This window comes from Crocodylus porosus, unplaced genomic scaffold (genome assembly GCF_001723895.1).
Source record: "Crocodylus porosus isolate Cpor-Errol unplaced genomic scaffold, CroPor_comp1, whole genome shotgun sequence".
NCBI lineage: Eukaryota > Metazoa > Chordata > Crocodylia > Crocodylidae > Crocodylus > Crocodylus porosus.
In genome coordinates this window covers 149,888,702-149,907,568 of record NW_017728886.1, presented here as the reverse complement: position 1 = coordinate 149,907,568, position 18,867 = coordinate 149,888,702, and the positions used below count along the sequence as shown (strand labels likewise).

Sequence of the window (18,867 nt, the reverse complement as noted above, 5' to 3'; positions counted from 1 at the left end):
TGACATTAAAACCCATTAACAGTTGTATAGTGTTCAGATATTATAGTCATGGGGAGCTGCATAAGTCCCTAGCTAGAATGACTGGCTTTTTTAAAGTATTTTTTATATATATGTCCTAAATTTGGTGATATGAATTAAAGCTACAGCTGACAGAGCACTTTGAACATGCTCTGTGGGGCAGGCAAGTGTGCGCATGTGAGAATTCCAGGGGAGACAGATGAGTCTTAGCAGAACTAGGGGCTTTCTTGTGCGTGCTTCTGTTTCTGTCCCTACACTAGTACAGTACTTTTAAAGCCATTAATAAAGGCTTTTATTAGTTTGGAAACTGTCCTTGTTCTGCAGAGGCTTTTGTTTGAGAGTGTTTGTTTTCTTCTCCTCCCCTTGATAGGTTTTGTTTTAGGACAGAGTAGAAGGACTCCTCCAGGATTCAAAAATATTCATGCTGCGATGCAAGTACTGGGAGAAGAGAAGAGTTTGCTGTGGCAACCTGATTAGCTGGGGTGAAATGGTGGTGAGAAAGAGAGTAAGAGAGCACAATGTTCTTTTCTTTTTATGGAAAGTGATATATCACTGTAGACCACAGTAATCCAAGGTCTGCTCTTTGCTACTTAGTGATTTGCAGACAGGCTCCATTTGTGCTGCACTGACCATTTATGCAGCTGTGGTGGACCTGGGGATGTCAATTAATCATGATATATGCTATGAGTATACCTTATGCGAGATGAAATCCATCATCCAATTAAGTTTCAGTGTATGTAGATGAACTTTATATTGTATGAGTATACATTTGTACTTAATATAGTAGTTCTTACTCTACCTGGGCTGTTATGGAACAGCAAAGAATTTTAGAAACACTGACCAATCCATCCTTGATGGTATTATACCTATTTTAGAGATGGAGAAAATGAAGATTACATTTAAATATTTATAATTTATTTTAATTATTGAGTGCTGTACAGACACAGAAGAAAGTAAAGTCACTGATCCAAAGTCCTATCTGTGTAGACAAGGACAGAAGATGCCAATGTCCATGTCAACCATGGTTGATCCAGTAGGCTCACCTTCACTCAGTCAACCTCATGGTTTCAAGGCTCTCTTGGGATATGTCTCTGCTGTAGCCCAGTTGAGCATGTCTGAGCCATCTAATCCAGTTAACTTGAGTAACAACAGCAGTCAAGTTGCAACAGCATGATATTCAGTTCAGGTTGTACAAGCCCAGGTGCATACCTGGGTTGCTAGTCGATAAGGAAGCTTGGGCCACTGCACCTACAGTGCTATGGCTTCCCAGACTTGGGTAGATTGAAACTACCTGTACTGCAGTCACACCTCCTGATTCCAATGGAGACATACCATATAGGAGACATACCATAACAATAAATGGCCTCACTTGTTCTTGGTAGTGTTGAGGTGATGATGTAGCCATGATGGTGCAAGAAATATGCAAGAGGCAAGAGCTTTTGTGGGTAATATCTAGGGATCTGGGTTTTCCATTCACCATGCAAAAACATGGAAGAACCTGGACTTTCTCATTTTAAGGAGAAAAACCTGGATTTTCTCCTTTAAAAGAGAAAAATGCAAGAAACAGTGGGTTTCCTCTGACAGAGTTCCAGGCTTCAAGGAGCTGAGGGGAGCACCAGGAGGGCAGTCAGATAGGGGGTACTATATGCATATGCACATGGCTGCCAGGCAGCTTGGAGAGCAGCTTCCTCAGGTAAGTCTGGCGGGGTGGGGGCCAGGGGGAGAAATAAGGCTCCCATAGTGATGGAAAGCTTTGGGGCAGGGCTGGGGCTGCCCAGCCCAGGCAATGCTTGGGGCCCAAGGGCTGGAATATGTGGTTACAGAGCCTGGGCAGGAAGTGGGATGGGGGCATGGGCAGCTGATCCGGGGGGGTGGAGGAGACTGGCTCACTGCTGCTATGTGTATGCCTTGAGGGGCATGGTGGACACATGTCCCCCAGATTTGTGTGCAGGGCAGAGAGGGGTGTGGGCTGCCCACTGCCCTGCTGCTCTCTCCCTGGGGCCTCCACAGCCCAGTGGGCATGACCTGGTGTAGCAGGGCAAAGTGGGGCCGGGCGGGGAAGTTTGGTGCTGTTGCAAAGACCCATGCTGTCCTGGTGAACTGCCCCTTCCTGCCTGGCACTCTGTGCTACCACCCCTGCTGTTGCCAGGTGGGCGGGGGCACCTTACCATGCGACATGGTATTTGCAGCAACAACATTGAGCTTCCCTGCCCAGCCCTGTTCTGCTCTGCTATGCCAGATGCCGCTCGCTGGGCTGCAGAGGGCCAAGGGAAAGGGAAGCAGGGCAGGGAGCCCAAGCCTGCAGCAGGCAGCCTGGACCCACCTGCTCCCTGGCCTCTGCTCTGGCCGTGCAGCACGGGGGGAGGCAGAGCCAGGCTCTATGCTCTGCTCCACCTCAGCAGCTGTCACCTCCCATGGGTGACAGCTGGGGATCAGGTGCTGCTGAGTGCGGGCAGAGGGCTGTGGACCCAGGTCCCTGGTCCCATAGCACTGGCAGCTGGGGGCCCCCTCTGGCAGGGTTGGGGGGTAGGATGGTAATCATAGAGGACATTCTGGTTTTCTGCTACTCTGTCCTCTGTTGATACGAAACCTGATGTCTTTACGTCTATTTTTCTCTTCAAGAGAAAAATAGAGGATATAAAGACATTCGGTTTCATATCATTCCACGACAGAGGACAACCAGCCTCTGTCCTCTATGATGGCCACCCTACTGGGGGGGGCTGTGGGTGGGGAGTGAGGTCGGCACAAACAGCGGTTGGGGCCTGTCTGTGCGCGGAGTGAGGGGCTTGGGGGATTTTAATCAGAGAATTTGTGGGGTTTTTTAAATCAAACAATTGTGATTTTTTAATAGAGAAAGTTAGGATCCCTGGTGATATCTCTTATGGAACCAGCTGCACATGGCTAGGACCGATTTAGGCAGGCTTTTGGAGATATCACCAGGGATTCTGTTTTTTTCTGTTTAAAAATTGCAAATACACTGATTAAAAAAAACCAAATGCAAACTCTTGGATTCCTTCCCAAGCTCCAACCCCTTTCTCTCTTAGGAAGGAGGAGGTAGGGGGAGGTGCTGGGTTTTCCATTTGTTGGGATGCAGGGAATAGAGGGGAGGGGCTTGTGGGACCTTCCCTATTATAAGCCAGAGTTCAGTAATTTCATCTATATTTGGGCACCAAAATATACAGTGTGACTTTTTTCCATAGGAGCTGAGCAACTGCAGTGACTTCAACCACAGTCTTTTCCCATGCCTTAGATCTCAGTGTAGGTGCTAAAAAAAATAGTCTTCTACAGGGACTTCTTAGACCCTGACAGTAGCAGGGGGCAAAAGGGAGCCAGTTTAATTTTCTTCACTATAAGTGGTTCAACTTCCTAAATTTGGTTGGAGGAAGGGGTTGCAAGAGTGGATTTTTCTCCTCTCCCACTGTCTGATGAGTGTGGACTCTGCTCCTCTCCTGGAACTCTCTATACCTCCACCCCACCTATCCCCTTTGGCTGCCAGCTAAGCTATGCTGAGCAGGGGGACAGGCTCTGGGGGAGGACAGTGACAAGACACAGCTGCTAGCTGCTCCTTAGCAACTGTGAGCAGTCCTGTGAGCAGAAGCAAATCTGTCTGGGGCTGGATAGATGGAACTGTACTCTGCATCTTTTCATCTGGCGATGGAGCTGCTGCTTCAGTGGGCACCTCTCCACCCTGGATACCTTTTGCAAACAAACTCCTGTAGTATACGAAATAAGTGGAAAGTCTAGGCTGATGAGAGAATCTGGAATTGGCTGTTGCTACTTGGAATATTTTTGGTGGTGCTTAATGTTGGGTGTCTCCCAGAGCAGTTCAAAAACAGAGACCCAGAGTCAGGGTTCTCTGTTCTCCCTCTTTGCCAACTTGTGCTGGCACTCAGGACCCATAAATTGGTGGGTTTCCCTGTCAGAGTAACCTCCTTGTAGGAGGAGGATTCCTTGACATAAAGCTGATGAAGCAAGCCTACTTTACTTATCTTCCCAAACCCACTGTATAAATTGGGGCAAACAAAGTACTGGAAGATTAATGTAGGTGGGGGCCTAGGCTGAACTATGCTCTGTGCTGCTGGAAAGATTCATGAGTTATAGCTCCAAGGGAGTATAAATTAGCCCTGGGACTTCTCTGAGCTATGATGGTTATGGTGCTGGTCCTGGAATCCAAAGGTGACATAAAGTTGCTCCTTTTATGGGAAGATAGAGAATTGTATCCTTCAACAAAGAGAATTCAAGGTCCCCAAAGGCTTGAAATCACAGTGGGCATAAGCTATGGAGTGAGAGAGGTTTGTGGAGGTGTGAGGGGTGGTGGTTTGGTAAGCAAGTGCAGCAGCAGCATCCATAATAATTTGCCATTATTCAAAATGGTCACAGAGGAAATGGAGCAATGACAGTTTTTTTTCCCGCATAGTTGGCCTCTTGTAAGAATTATCTTTCATTTTCTGAGCAATTTCTATAGCCCCTATAAAATGTCTACACCGCTTTTCATTCCTTTTTTTCTACACAAAGGAAATAGAAAGCACCCATGAGACTTTATTGGAAATACTGCATGTATTCTGGGAACCAGAAAGGGAAAAGAGCTAGTTAAAGCAGTGACAACATTGGCACAAGAACGAGCGGGCATAAGTTGCTCACAGATATATATATATACAGGAGACGAATAGAGTGTTTCTAGTCATCGGCGGGGTGAGGTTCTGGAACAGACTTCCCATAAAGGTAGTAGGATGATCATCCAGGTAGTTTTAGGGTGGAGCATGATAAACTTATGAAGTGGATTATATGATGTGGTTGCCTGCAATACAAGGGCTGGACTCTGACCCAGGAAGTCCCTTCTAGCCTCACGTCCTGCATGACCGTGAAGTAGATATCAGTGTGAGCCTTTGCCAAACGCTGGTGCAAAAGCAGGCTTATGTTTCATCCACTAGAACACAGGAATGTATTGAGGCATAGTGGCGGGATAGAAACTTGGGCTGAGGCAAATTTTTGCATATTCCTGAGGCAGAGAGCCCAAGCAGTCATGACTGATACAGATGTGTGCTGGAGGGTGGCAGCTCTTCTCCATTCTTCACTTCTCTCTCCGAACGGCCCCTTCACTGGCAGGCTAAGGAAGTAAAGGTGTCCTCGGCAGACAGCATCTTAGCCTTTTCTGCTTTGTAGCTGGCATAAGCCTGCAGTATGGGTTTCTGGTGGTTACTTCAGATCGGGGTTTGTTTGTTTTTGGAAGAAGCAGGACCAGGAGCTGATCGCTCTGTGGTTGATCGTGCTCCCTGGCTGGAATTGGGGAACGTATCTTGCATTTTATGGCTCGCTTGTGTCCTAGCACTTGATTGGAACAAAATGTGGTCCCTGCCTCGTATCCACTGACGCTCCAGTCAAGCTGTGCGCATTTTGTTCCTGGCTCAGGCTGGGAACAGCCTCTGGGTTTAACCCATAACTTCAAACATCTTTCTGGGTGTGCCTGTCATTTGAAATCCCTCATATTCCATTAGGAACTGCAAATATGCCTAAAAATTGGCAAAGTGATTTTAAGCTGCTGATAGAAATCTGAACAGAGCCACTGCCCTTTCGTTTCTGATCTGGCATTTTGTGGCACACCTGCCAAAAATGTTGCCCCCCACTGGTATAGTTCCTGTATAGAATTCTGTCTTTCTGTATGGATGATTCAACAGAGGATGAAGCTGCACTAGTCTACACTTGTTTCATGGGAAAATGCTACAGTTTACCTTTTTGGCAGTTCATTATTATGTGGTATTCGGGACTTAACACATCTTTAGTAGCCAAGCTGTTAGAACTGAATTGCAGAGAGGGATAAAGTGTATATCCAGGGGGGTGGCATCAAGTTTCCTTGCTGCTTGCCAAACAAACAAAGTTGCAGCAACGAGTGGTCCAGCTTTGTGTGTATTGGGGTATTTCTTTCTGTTTTCATTGCACAAGGCAGAGAATGAGCTATGGAATGAATAATTCACTCGGGGCCTTCATTCAGCTGTTAATCCAAGGGTGTTTGCCAGTGATCTAATTCTTCCTTGTATCCCTAGGACAATAGGGAGGGTGGTGGATGGCTTGCTAAAGATGAGACGTTACAGCATTTTTATTCTTGCCACATGATGATACATGGCTGCATTGTCTATGAGTAGGTGCTTAGTTAACAATAGCTTTTCTCTGGGGGAATCGTTTTTTTCTTTCTGTTTTCAGTAGTCTCTGTTCTTCAGCCTTTTATGTCGGTTTTTTTTTTGTTGCTAATTGGGGCATCCTGTTAACTGGAAAGAGAGTATCTTTAATACTGCTGCCCTCTAATGGTGAAGTGTATCTATGACCATTGTTATATATTATTCAGTGAAAAATTCATCTAGCCCGTGAGTTTTCAAGCATTTTTAGAACACAAGGCACATCTTTTGTAGAAAGTACTGAAGAACCATCTTCTTTCCCTTTTGTGGTACTAAGGACCTCTTTCCTTCCTCACAATGGCACAGATCTCTTCCCTTTCCCCCTCAAGCTTGCCATCAGTTAGCATCCACATACCAACCAGAGTACAGCAGCTGCCTGTTTGATGTATATTAACAACCTTTTTGTGGAGTTTAGAAGGGTGGACCAAGGAATAAAGTCAGCACCTTGAGCTCAATCAGCACTCAGCTTGCCCCAATAGACTTGCCGACCACCATTTTGAGATTCACAGCATCTTGGAGAGAATTCAGGCAGATCTGTTTGTGAAACACTTTATTGCACTAGCTGACTCACATTGTGTCAACTTCTAGTTTAGTACCAGACGTGTACTAATAATGCCTGCTCTATTCTCAGAAAGCTATCAGTGGCCTGCCCCAGTTGTTGACTTAAAGGGATTATGCTTTTTTCCAAGCAGAGCCCACACCGCTCATTGCTGAAGAGTTTGAGGCTGTTATCTGTGGGTAAGGTACAGTGTGTTACACTGTCCAGAACACTTGCACAAACAGGTTCCGCAGAAACACCCACCAAACAGTAAAGCTTTGAAATGGCCTGAAGGTATACTGACTGATTTGTGGAAGAACAATAGAAAAAGAAAGAGAACTAGAGACATCTGCAGACTTAAAGTTAATGATTGGTAGAGCGTGGAAGACGGTAGTGAACTTAGTCCATTCCTCTAGCAATTAATCTAGCATCTCAGTGGGGAACAAAGGTCACATGTTGACAGGGAAAATGGAAGGTGAATTATGGTTAAGGACTGAAGAGGGCTTTTTTTCTCTTCTTGTCTGAAAGTTATGAAACTAAATTCTATGGATCTGATTCTAACTTCATTTAGATTCTTCTGACATCTTGACTTCAGTGATACCGCTGCCTTATTTACTCTAATATGAATCAGAACCAGGGCAACTTAATCAACTTTTGGAAAGATTGGGTAGTATTGTTTTCATTGCATATCATGCTCTTTGATGTGCCGTCTTCTACCTCCCTTTCTCCTAGAAAGAACAAATTCAGATGTTTATGTATAAAACCTACTTTAGGCCCAGGTTTATACATTTTGGGGAGTTCAGGCAGAAATCCTGGCCTTGCTGAAAGTCGGTGAGAGTTTTGCCATTGACTTGAACTGCCACAGAATTTCACCCTAGTGGTTTTGTTGCTTTCAGCTTTCCAGCTGGACTGAAGGGCTGTCACAAGATTCCTAGGCGGAAATAGGAATTTTGAATCTCAAAAGCAAGCTTTTTACTATTGTAAACATTTTTGTGGAAAACGATAAGAAGAATCCCACATCAGCAGAAGTCACATGTTTTGCTAGCTTTGCCTTTAAAAGGGGCATGGGGGAAATTCTATTTCTGTAAAGACTGGATCCAAAATGAAATGCTACAGATGTGTAGAAACTTATAAGCCTGTGTAAGACTCACCAGGAACAGAAGATTTTTTAAGATCAGAATGGCAAGGTCTAAGACAAGCTTGAAAATGCTGATTAATCATTTTTCCTGTCATCGAATTCAGGCAGCATTTGGCTTGAAAGGATTCCACGGTGTATAATCAACTCATTATAGAAGCCATTTGAATCGATGTTGGGCATGCAGAATGGTGGAATACAATGCTATAAAAGGGATCTTTTTCTGATCTGCCATTACAGGTTGGTGTCACCTATTGAAATAGGAACCACACGGGTTAAGTCTTTCTACGTACAATCTCATTAAGCATGAAAACACCACTGTTTTTTGGGTGGTCTGTGTAAAGGGTGTCACGCAGATTCCCCAGGTCATTCTGGCCCAGAAGAGGGAATGTTCAGTTGCTGTTTCATTAATTAATTCTAGACTTGGAAGCCAGGAATATAAACCAACATTTTTTTAGTTGTGCTAGACCAGTGAAAACAACAACCTTAAAATATTACGGCCTTTTCTACCCATACAAGTTGCACCAGCTTTGGTTTTGCTTGTGCCTGAAAAATTCAAAGGCACAAGCTAACTGCTTTGCATGTGCAAAGTTCGCTTTGAAGGTGTGATTTTTTTGTTTTAATGGAAGGCGTGATTTATAAACCAATATAGTTAGTTTACTTGTATGTTGACCAAACGTAAAGCCTTGTCTTGAGAAAGTTGCACTGGTTTATCTAAATGCTTGAAGTGATGCAAATCTCCTTGTAGACAAGCGTTTTGGTTTAGCTTTAGCTGATTCAGAGCAGGTTTAAAGTTAACTAAAATAAGCCATGCATAACTTGAAATATGAGTGTCTACATAGAGCCTTGTCCTGTTTTAACAAAAACGTTACAAATGTATGTGGAGGGCGGGGCCTTATGCTGGTACGAGTGTATTGACCTTGGTGTAAATCAAAGTAGAATTTGGCCCAAGGCTTTATCTTTGCGTCCTCACAGAGGCCTTTGAAGGCAGATGTAAAGTCAGAGTTTAATCTCATTTGGCCTAACCCTGTCCTCTTCACCCTAAAACAAGAAAAAAACAACAGCCCATTGAAGCCAGAGGATTTTCTCTCATGGGAAGGTGGTGGGGAGAGGAGGGTGGCAGAGTGAAGAGGGCTTGTCCCTTTCTTCTCTTTAAAAGAAGGAAATGCACGTGTCCAGAGCAGTGCTTCGAGAATAATATGCTTGGCTTAGTTGGAGACCACCAGCAAATGTTTTATAGAGGCTTGCCAAGATTCTGGTGGCCGTAATTAGCTGCACACAAACGGGGCACGAGACAGCCTACTGGCCTTCCCTCACTTTACCCATGGAAGGGGGACGGGTGAGACTTCCCTGCTGCTGTTCAGCTGTTGGTTAACAGAAAAGCTGTTTTCTATTTGGACTCATGCTGGCGCTGGCGGAGCAACCCCTTCTGCAGCTGTATAGTGTTACATGCTATTATGCAACACCATCCTCTTACCAACAATGACAAGAGCAATGTAAATCATGCAATCTAAAGGCTATAATTAAGAGGGGAAAGTGCATATTTTGCATTCAGAGGCCTACGACCAATTCAGATGAGCTGAACTAGCAAATCCCTTGGCATCGTCTTTAATGAGGAAAACTTCTCAAGTAAACTAAACCTTGGCTGCTTTGCCGTGTTGGGCCAGCACAGTGTGGTGTGTTTTGACTGCAACTGTCAAGCTTTGATCTTGGGCAGTTGTTTCCTGGCACAACAGGGATAGGAATTACACCTTGAATGTTACAGGTGCACCTGCAGTCTTAGAACTTTATACAGATCTCAAGGGCCCACAATTCAGAGCGCTCTGGATGGTGGTGCTCATTCAGGCCCATCTCAAATGAATGGTGGCCTGGTGATGGGAAGTAGCAGTGCCTCTACTCTTATAAGATTGCTCTAAGACCAATTTGTCCACATAGAAAGATATCCCAGGCTTGGTGCTGCTCCCCTTATTTCCCCACCCCCCTTTTTTTTTAAGTCTGTTTGTGGCTCCCTGCAGTGTGAAGATATTGTGGATGTTAAATACAGCTTTAGGGGATGCTGAACCCGATGTGAGATTGTGGAGAGGTTTTAAAAGCTTTAGGGGAAGGGGTTTCCCCCTGCTTATTTTATAATCTTAAGGTCTGGTATTTCTGTCTTTTTTTTTCTCCCAGGGGAATCCAGAGAAATCTCTTAGCCGCTCACTCAGTCTTCTTTCAAGGGGCATACTATTGAATACTTAACAAAGCAAGTTTCTCTTTCAGCTGATTGTTAGGTCTTACTTAACCATCAGTTCATTTTAAAAATAAAAGGCCTGATTCTTCTTTAATTCATTCTTTAAGTGTTAACAGATGAAATTCCATGAGTACCAATGGACTTATCTCTGTTTTACACCATGGGGACAACAGCCCTCAGCCCCCCTCTTCTGAGTTTTAAATGAAAATGGCCTCCATTCCCAAGTCAGTCCCATAGTGCTGCTGTTAGTAACTGTGAAATCATATACCTACCTGCTGTCCAGGGCGGCTTCCAGAAAAAACAAAACTTCAGTTTTGAATGTAAAATATGAGGAAGACAAGTCAGCAGAAGACTGTGCCTAGCAGAGTAGGAAGTGCTACTGCTGTTTAAATTCTGATGGCTCCACCCTTCGATGTTTAATCTTGCATTTCCCCACCCTTTTTCTGCTAGTTTCTTCTTTGCTCTTCAGGTTGCCTTCTTGACACACCACTGAAGGCCAAATTGATGAGGGTTACTCTACTTCATTAATGATGTTCGCATGTCACCAATTTGCGTACGATGAGCTGTACCTCACCTCACCCCTGAAACAGGACAAGTGGCCAACTTTATCAGAAACATTCTGCAAACCACAGAACTTGGGCATTAAAGATGTACTTGCTTGCAGTTACAGAGGGAATGTGTTCTTCTGTTGCTGACCCAACAAGCCCTTTAACTCTGACCTATGTTCATACCTACCCTTGCCATAGGTTTATCTAACTGAAAATTCAGGGAGTTCAGAAAACGAAAGGAGGAAACATGCATCGTTATCTAGTTAGTACCACCCTTTCTTTGCCTCCACTCAGACTTCCTGCAGTTAAACCCCCATTCTCTTACCCTGATGTAAGGAAGTAGAGGACGCCTCTTGCTATTGGTAACAGCGGTTTGAATGGAGGGGTTAGGCGCAGGTTGTTTCTGTTAGCAGGAGAGAGTGACAGTGAGAGTTGGGTGCTTCTTTGATCCAGACCTGTTTATTTACAAAGAAGATACAAAGTCCTATTTCTCCAAATACAGTACGAATCACACTTTGCTTACATTTCCACAGTCTATCTCAGTCAGCATTTAGCCCCAAATCAAATATCTATCAAGGGGCAGATCTAAGGTGTGCAGTTGTGCAGTCACACCCACCTTTGATTCCTGGTCCACCTAAAGTTTAAAATCAATTGCCTAGCAGTGGCCAGAGCGTTTCTATTTAGGCAGCAGTGGGGGAGACAACTGGCTTCAAGGATCATTATCTAACTGATTCCTTGTAAACTCTTTGTGTTTGAATACATGTTACGAAACTTTCACAATAAAAACAATCCTGCTGGAACAATTGGCCACACTAAAAATAAAACATGTCGGAGGTGGTTTAATTGATCACGATAAATCGAAATCTGCTGTGGTAAAAAGATGTCAATATGTATTTTCAGACGCGACTAACCTAGCGAAACAGCAATTTTTGGCACCATTTTGTGACATGTGTTTAAGCAATGCATAACGCATACAAGCACCCTTTATTCCACAGGTGTTAATGATCCTCTCTGCTTTCTTCTGCAATTCTGCTGTCTGTTAGCTGCTCCTGGTAATGTACCTCCTGAACCTTTTCTCAGGTTTATATCCTGGGCTGGGCATGATATTTGCCAGATCTGTGTATAGGGTAGCAGAGAGGAACAGACCCAGGAGTAAGGCTAAGACTCTGTGTCATAGCCTGCTTCCTGGTGTCCCCCTCGCCGTCACAAGGGAGGGAAGTTGAATGCCTCAGTCCTATAGAGATTTCTGCCTCTTCTCCGCTATCCAAGTTGCACTCAGGTGATAACCCAGGGTGCCAACCACTTCTGTCTGCATAGAAGCCCCCCTACCTTTCACACTGCTCCTTTGGGAACAGGTAGCAATTGTACTTGACCAAAAGGGTACCTTGCTCCCTTGTACTATTCTATACCCGTGCATAGGGTCATCAATAGCTCTTGCAATACAGAAATAAAGCTTTTTTGCAGCTGTTCACATAACTGGTGCAGCAACACTGACAGTATTCCATGGATAATGGACCTCCCGTGAGGCCTCGTCAAGTGTTTGATACGTCTCTAAAAATGGCATATTTACAGAGTTTGATGCTGACATCACCAACCTAGCAAATTTGGAGGAATGAATTGTATCTCTTGCGAGTGTATTTATGTGTCAACCTCCTCTCCCACCATGTTGATTATGTGACCATTTTTTCTGTTTTTCTCTGTTGTCAGGCGCCAGTCTACTCAGATAGTCCTGTTCTTCAGTAGTCCTGACCTCATCCTCATCCCTGTGAAATCTGAATAGTCCTTTTGTCTACAAAGATCAAATTAAAAAGTTCTCTTCTCAAGTGGATTCTTGAAAAAAAAAATGTTTTTCTTGTTGTGTGTTTTCTTTAAAGAAAACTGATTTATGGTTGATGCCAGAGAGAATAACACCTCTTTTATTATTATTTTAAGCAGAAACTCCCCCCCCCCACACTGTTTCAGTGTCCCACTTCCCAGTTGAAGCTAGCAATCTTGCCTATTGACATTTCAGGAAAACTAAGTTATTCAGGCAGTTATAGAGTTTTGCTCCAGTTAGAGCTATGAGTTGAGAAGAAAGTACATTTCAGCTTTAAACCCAATTTTAAATAAGGTCTCGCCCACAGGCTCAAATGGTAAGGAAAGAGACTAGATTCAAAATGTTATACAAGAATCATTGCTATGTTCTGAGCTGCTTTTATATAGGCAATGCCTAAGAATTGCTTATTTGTAGAGTGCTACAGGTCTTGTCATGGATGAGGGTGGGGTACAAGCACAGAATAAAGTAGTGTCCTTACCCTAAACTGCTTACATGTCAGATGTTCTGGCTTAATTAAAATTGATTTAAAAAAAAAATTACCTGGCTGAATCGCACAAAACTCTGTGTAGACATGTTTGTTGTTTGACAACTACTCTGGGGAAGTTAAACAGCTATAAGCTAGCTGTAAACCCACAGAATTATGTTGAGGATTTGTGCTGGTTCAAGCTAACTGGGCTTTTGAACCTATTTCAATTAAAGTGGTGCAACTTCTGGGTATAAACCTCATTTATTACCTGGTGTAGGGCAGGTATTGACTGAAGTGACGTGAAATTGTACCAGAACAGAATGATAGCAGTTTGTATCCATTTTGCATAGATGGAAGAGCTGTTGTCAGCCAGAAAATGCTAAGCAGTTTAATCAGTGGGAGCTATGCCAAGGATCTGATTCAGGGCAACTTATCTCAGTGACTGAATATAATGGATGAAAGCCACACCTTGCCTAGTTAAATAGTACACCTACTGCAGTCCTTTCTAGCAGTGATTGGGTAAGAAATGGCATTTGCTGGCATGTAATTCCAACTGTACAGGCTTTGTTCTGAGGCCTCACGCTGCAAGCTCAGGACACAAACAAAGGGTGTGGTAATGTCATCCTGCTTCATAAGTAGCCTCCCTCATGTCCTTACTACATTGCTGGAGTCTGCACGGTGGTAAGAGCAGTGGCCACTGTTCTTCTAGTCTTTGACAGCCTGCGCCCTGGAGCCAGTTGAGAGAGGGAGGTAATCTGTACCAGCAGAACAGCTAGCACAATCACTTTCCCCTGAAGGAAGGAAGAACTGGATTGGGGCTCTGAGTCACAAACTGGTTCTTGCTCTTGGGGCAGCCCAGCTACGTGCTGCACCTAACATTTCAGCCTTTCCAATTGCTCCATACAGCTATTACAGTATCCAGCCTCTTTTCTAGAGCATCATTCGACTATGGCTCTGAAAATAGGTTACTAATATTAAAGAAACTGATTGGAGCACTGGAACAAGACTCGGGAGCCTGGAGATCTGATCTCATCTCTGTTGTTGGCCTGTTGAATGAGCCGTGCCTCTGTTTCCCTTCCAGTAAAATGGGACCTCTTTTGAGGTTTGAAAATGAATTAACAGTGTATAAGAATGAGATGTTATTTATTAATTATGGTGGTGTTAGTGACTTAATTAAATGTTGAAAAACAAGCTAGATATCTAAAAATGAGGTGGTTCACTTTTTGTATTGCTCTTGACATGGCTAGAATACTTTTGGATTCTCATGCACTAGCTCAAAGTGCAATGCTATAATACTTGTGGTGAAAACATTGCACAGAATTATTTAGAAGGGAGCTGTCTGTATCAGAATAGGGATTGTGCCCTTCTTTGCAGCATTAGGATGTAGAAAACTGGCCCAGAATGTAACTGTTTTAGACGCATGTGAAACGGAGACAGAGAAAGTTTTAGAAGACTGCATTGTGATTGTTAAGCCTGTGTAATGATGCTTGCAAGGGGCAGGAGAATGAAAGACAGTTGGGCAGTTAAAGGAACAATACTTTATAGTGTAGTCCATTTTAATTAAAATGATTTAGCTCCAATGCTAATCAACATTTTGAGGGAAGAGATTGGAAACATGCATCCTTTGTTTGAGGAGTTAGAACTCTCTGGATCTGATTATACCATATTCATGGAGGCTCTCGACGGCACCTCTGAGAAGTAAAGCCTGTGCAAGTCCAGAAAGGAGGCAGTGAAGCTGTCTTGGTGTCTTCCTCTGCTGCCACTCTCAAGTTCTCCAGCTCCAGTGTGCTGGACAGTGGTGGAGGAGCGCTACCCTATGATGGATTTGCTGCCTCATTTCTGGGTGGAGCAGGAGGGGGCAGACAGGCTTGTGCTTCGTGGTAGTACACTCAGCAGCACCAGGGAAGCAGTGTAGACCAGCCTAATGCATCATCCTTCAGCAACATCAGGGCCAAGCTGGCTCCAAAGTAACATATTTACTCAAATAAAATATGACCTTGATTATAAGATAACCTCCCCCCCAATAACTAAGGGAAAAGGGTACAAGCCTAATTTTCTTATTAATCCCCCTCCTCTCTTCCCTCCTTCCCCCTTTCTTTTAAACCATCTTTTTCATCAATATACTCAATGCTGATCTGAACTGTGAATCATTGTTCAGTTTTTTTTATTTGGTTAAGGGAAGCAGACTAGAGGCCAGGGAAGTTTGAATAAGCCCCTCTGTCTCTTCTGTGAAACTGCTCTCCACAACTGCCAGTATTTTGGGCCTAACCTGCCTCATCTTGTCTCTAGCTAAATAAGTGTCATGGCAACCCTGTGTAGAAAGGAGTGGACATACAGGGATTGTTTCATCTACCCCGAAGTACAGCCACTCTGAGTAGTTTACAGCAGCTGTTAATAGGAGACAGCAACAACTAATGGTTGAATCAGAGCTGTTATTGCTCCTTTTCCCAAGACCTTCTGAAGCTAGTGTGTGGGTTCCTCTTATCATTTCAATGAATGTTGGATCAGGCCCTAATGCACTGAAATTAAATTGCAAATGGTTAAACTTCATTTAAACAGAGACGGCTGGGGGCCAAGGAGAACCTGCTGGATAGAGGTAAGCTCCTTTATGGAACTAGATCGCTGGAACAATACCAGCCACCATCCAAGAACAACTACATGTCACGTCCCAAAATTAAAGGCACAGGCAAGTCAGAAGGGATTCAGGTGACTCGTGTTTTGTGGGCATGTGTGTTTTTGTGCAAGAGACAAGAAACAGAGAAGCAAGGAGGAGAAAGGGGCAGACGAGAAGCTTGCCTTCTGAAAAAGCATGGGGGACTTTGGGCTGAGGACTGACTGAAAAAAGGGGCTTGGCTCTGTGAGCAGGGAGACTGTCTTTTGTTGCTTGATCATGGCTGTGCGCAGGTATGGCAGGATTTAGGAGATGCTCTGCAAAAGGCAAAAGGAGAGAGAATTAAAAGGAATATCTGAACCCACCTGCTATTTCTCCGCTGAATGGAAAGAACTCAGAACACCCCTGATTTTTTCGAAGTGTTCAGGTAACACTCGCCCAAATTCAGTGGGTGTTGGAATTTGGCCAGGACACCCTGGGCAGAGGGAGACATTTATAAGCTGTGTTAGCAAGAAAAAGCTTAATGTTGTGTATATTGGTGATATTTAAGATAATTAATAGCATAACAGCACATATCTGAGGCTCTGATAATGGAGATTAATACCCCACTGGAATATGTCTAAAGTTTCCTTGGGGACCCTATTGTGCTGTTGCACTTCAGTATGTATGCAGTGATACTGCATACCTGTAATTTGTGTTACCATGACATAGAAGGGGAGAAAGAGGCTAGGGCTCAGGAAGAACAACTCGCCACAAGGACTTTTAAAGAGATGAAAATGCATACACTGATATCTTCTGTGACTCATATAACATCTGCTTTGCTATGTGAAAAGAGCAAACTGAGTACTTGTGGAGATATTTAAAACATTTCAGCTTGAAAGGAGTGACAGTGTGTCCCTTGTAGATTTGTTCAGTCCTGGAAAACAGTGATGGGTTTCCATTCTGTGCCTTGAACTTCTGCCTGTCTCAGTCGCATTACCAGGTGGATTTGAGAGAACTAGTTGATCTCATATTTCTTCCCATTGATTTATGGCTTCTAAGCAACATGTACACGAAGTCAAAAAAATACATTAACCACTCTCAAACATCAAATATCAGAAATAACTATCCCGGTCATCAGGATACTGGCACATGCCAGTGTGGATGGAGGGGTGCTCATGAAATGTTGAGTGGGAGAGAGAGAGAAGATCTTCAAGACACTCAACTACCAGAATGTGGCTGATACTATGAAAAGACCTGACAGTTTAGGTGCAGGTGATTTCAAGATCCCTTTTTTAAACATATTGAATTTGCAAGGTTGTGCTTCACTGGAGTGTGATAACGTTTAAGTTGTTAACTGAACAGCTGTTTAAAACGCTTCGCTTCATGGAACATTTCATCTCACCTTTCTCATGCATTGACTTGCAGAGAGCGTTGTGCATTGGAGAGGTGGTGGAAAACAAGGCTAAGGGGAAAGTGTGGAGGGTTAACAAAGTGTTAATACAGCATCATTCTTGTATTTGCATGGATGAGAGAAATACATATTACATCAGATCTCATTCTGAATTAGGAAGTTATTAGAAGTCTGGGTGGGAGACTCTACAGCTATGCTGAAGTTACTGTGCTGCTAAAAGCTTCCTGCTTCCTTATTAGAATTTGTGAAGTGGTGACTCCCTTTCACAATTCTTAAGTCAGGTATCTAGAGAAAAAAATAATTTCATAGACTCATGGTGACTTGTAGCAGGTTAATACTGCCACCGATTGGCTAAAGCAAGATGGCACACAAACCAGGTGCTAACCTGAGAAGACCAGTGAATGACTCTGGATGTGGTTGCCTACATTCCACAAATCTGTTTTTTCCCTACCCATATCAAATAAATATCCTATGAAATGACAGCCAATCAAAATGTTTCATTTCCATACAAACAAAAATTTTGTTCCAGTTATATTTAAAATGTTTATGCTATAAAAGATTTAAACCAAAAAACCCTCCTTTTAAAGTAAAAATTCTAAATGTTCTGTTTCAAAAATGTGGCAGCAGAATATTTGGACACTATTGAAATGCTTCACATCTTTGGAGATATTTGATGTCAGATATCACATCCATTTTAAATGGTAATTCACCAGAATGTACACATCTCTCCTACACCTTTCAATTTGAACAAATCAACATTTTCTGACAGAAGGATATTCCACTGGAAAATTCTGGGGTAGCTCCAGAGGTGATTTTTGTATCTCAGTGCAGAGAGAAGCCTACAGCTTGCTTATCTTACCATGAGCATCTCCCTACCCAGAACACTGTAAAAGACGCCTGTGGTCAGTCAGTTATCATTTCATCCTCTGCCCCATGCTCCTTTCCTGCTGGAAAACAAACAGACATAAATTATTGTGGGACTGAGAACCCCAGTGCCTTGGACACAAGAGTGAAAAAAGGAGAGGAAATCATTTTGGAGGGAGTTGGCAGAATGCATTTTCAGAGGGCCAGCAATTGTGATATAGCCCCCAAGGGGAGGCAGAGTTCCTTCTTTAAAGGTTCTGGTTGGAGCTGTAGTTGCAGCTCCATTTGAACTGCTGATGTTGCATTTGATCTCACATGCTTGAACAGAATATCTTTAAGATTTCTTGAGTCTGAATAGGTTGAGTACCATCTTTTTCTTTGATATACTTTCTGTGCATAGACTATGTCATCCTTTCATGAGAGTGAGACCTTCCAGTCTAGCTAGCTTAGGTTCACAGGACCAGAGCAGACACCTTAGATCACCTTCACTGCATGCCCTTTTCCAGGTCTCTAGCCATGTTGAAACTCTAGTTTACAGTTTACCTCCCCACCAGCCTACAATACTTAAAAAACTAAATAAAAACTTTGCAAAAGTTCCAAGAAACTCTGTTTCAACTATCACAAGGCATGCACATATCACACAACTGGACAAAACTGTACACACACCTTTTCATCTCTCAGTTTCCTTAACAAGAATTCTCTAGATCAGGGGTGGTCGACCTGCAGCACGTGATCAAAGTGGCACAGACAGCCTATGTCTGCGACACTGTAAAGTCCCGTGGTGTTTGCTAGTATGCCTAGCTCTTATGGACCTCTCAGGTCTCACCATCTTGTTGGGATCTGGGTAGCTTAGTGTTAAAGTATTTCTCCTGGAAGGCCTTCAGGGGATTCTCTCCTATCATGTCTTTGATGGAAAAATAAGTATGTTATCAGGAGTAAGATGTTACATTTTGCTTTCTCTGGGACCCTCCTTAATTTTTCTTGTCCAGTTTCCCAATTTGGGGCTCCGCCTTCCCTACACCCCACTGTCACAGGGGCACTTAGGTGCCCTGTTCCTATGAAGGGATAAGGGCAGCTG

General features: G+C 43.6%; 3 long non-coding RNA genes across 6 annotated transcripts in view; 1 reads left to right on the top strand and 2 right to left on the bottom strand.

Moving 5' to 3' along the window:
* LOC109315305 overlaps positions 1–12,547 on the top strand; it is a 98,208-nt gene extending 85,661 nt beyond the window's left edge. For all 4 annotated transcript variants that reach the window (XR_002102470.1, XR_002102473.1, XR_002102474.1 and 1 more), the window contains one exon: positions 12,347–12,547. This is a non-coding gene — a long non-coding RNA (uncharacterized LOC109315305). The remainder of the gene's footprint in view (positions 1–12,346) is intronic.
* Positions 6,205–11,088, bottom strand: LOC109315298. The gene is made up of 3 exons (XR_002102468.1): positions 10,965–11,088; positions 10,364–10,672; positions 6,205–6,281 (listed from the first exon to the last, which is right to left on the bottom strand). It is a non-coding gene; the product is annotated as an uncharacterized LOC109315298 (long non-coding RNA).
* A 1,892-nt stretch (positions 12,548–14,439) lies between the features above and the next one.
* LOC109315318 lies at positions 14,440–18,867 on the bottom strand. The gene is made up of 2 exons (XR_002102476.1): positions 17,785–18,867; positions 14,440–15,849 (listed from the first exon to the last, which is right to left on the bottom strand). It is a non-coding gene; the product is annotated as an uncharacterized LOC109315318 (long non-coding RNA).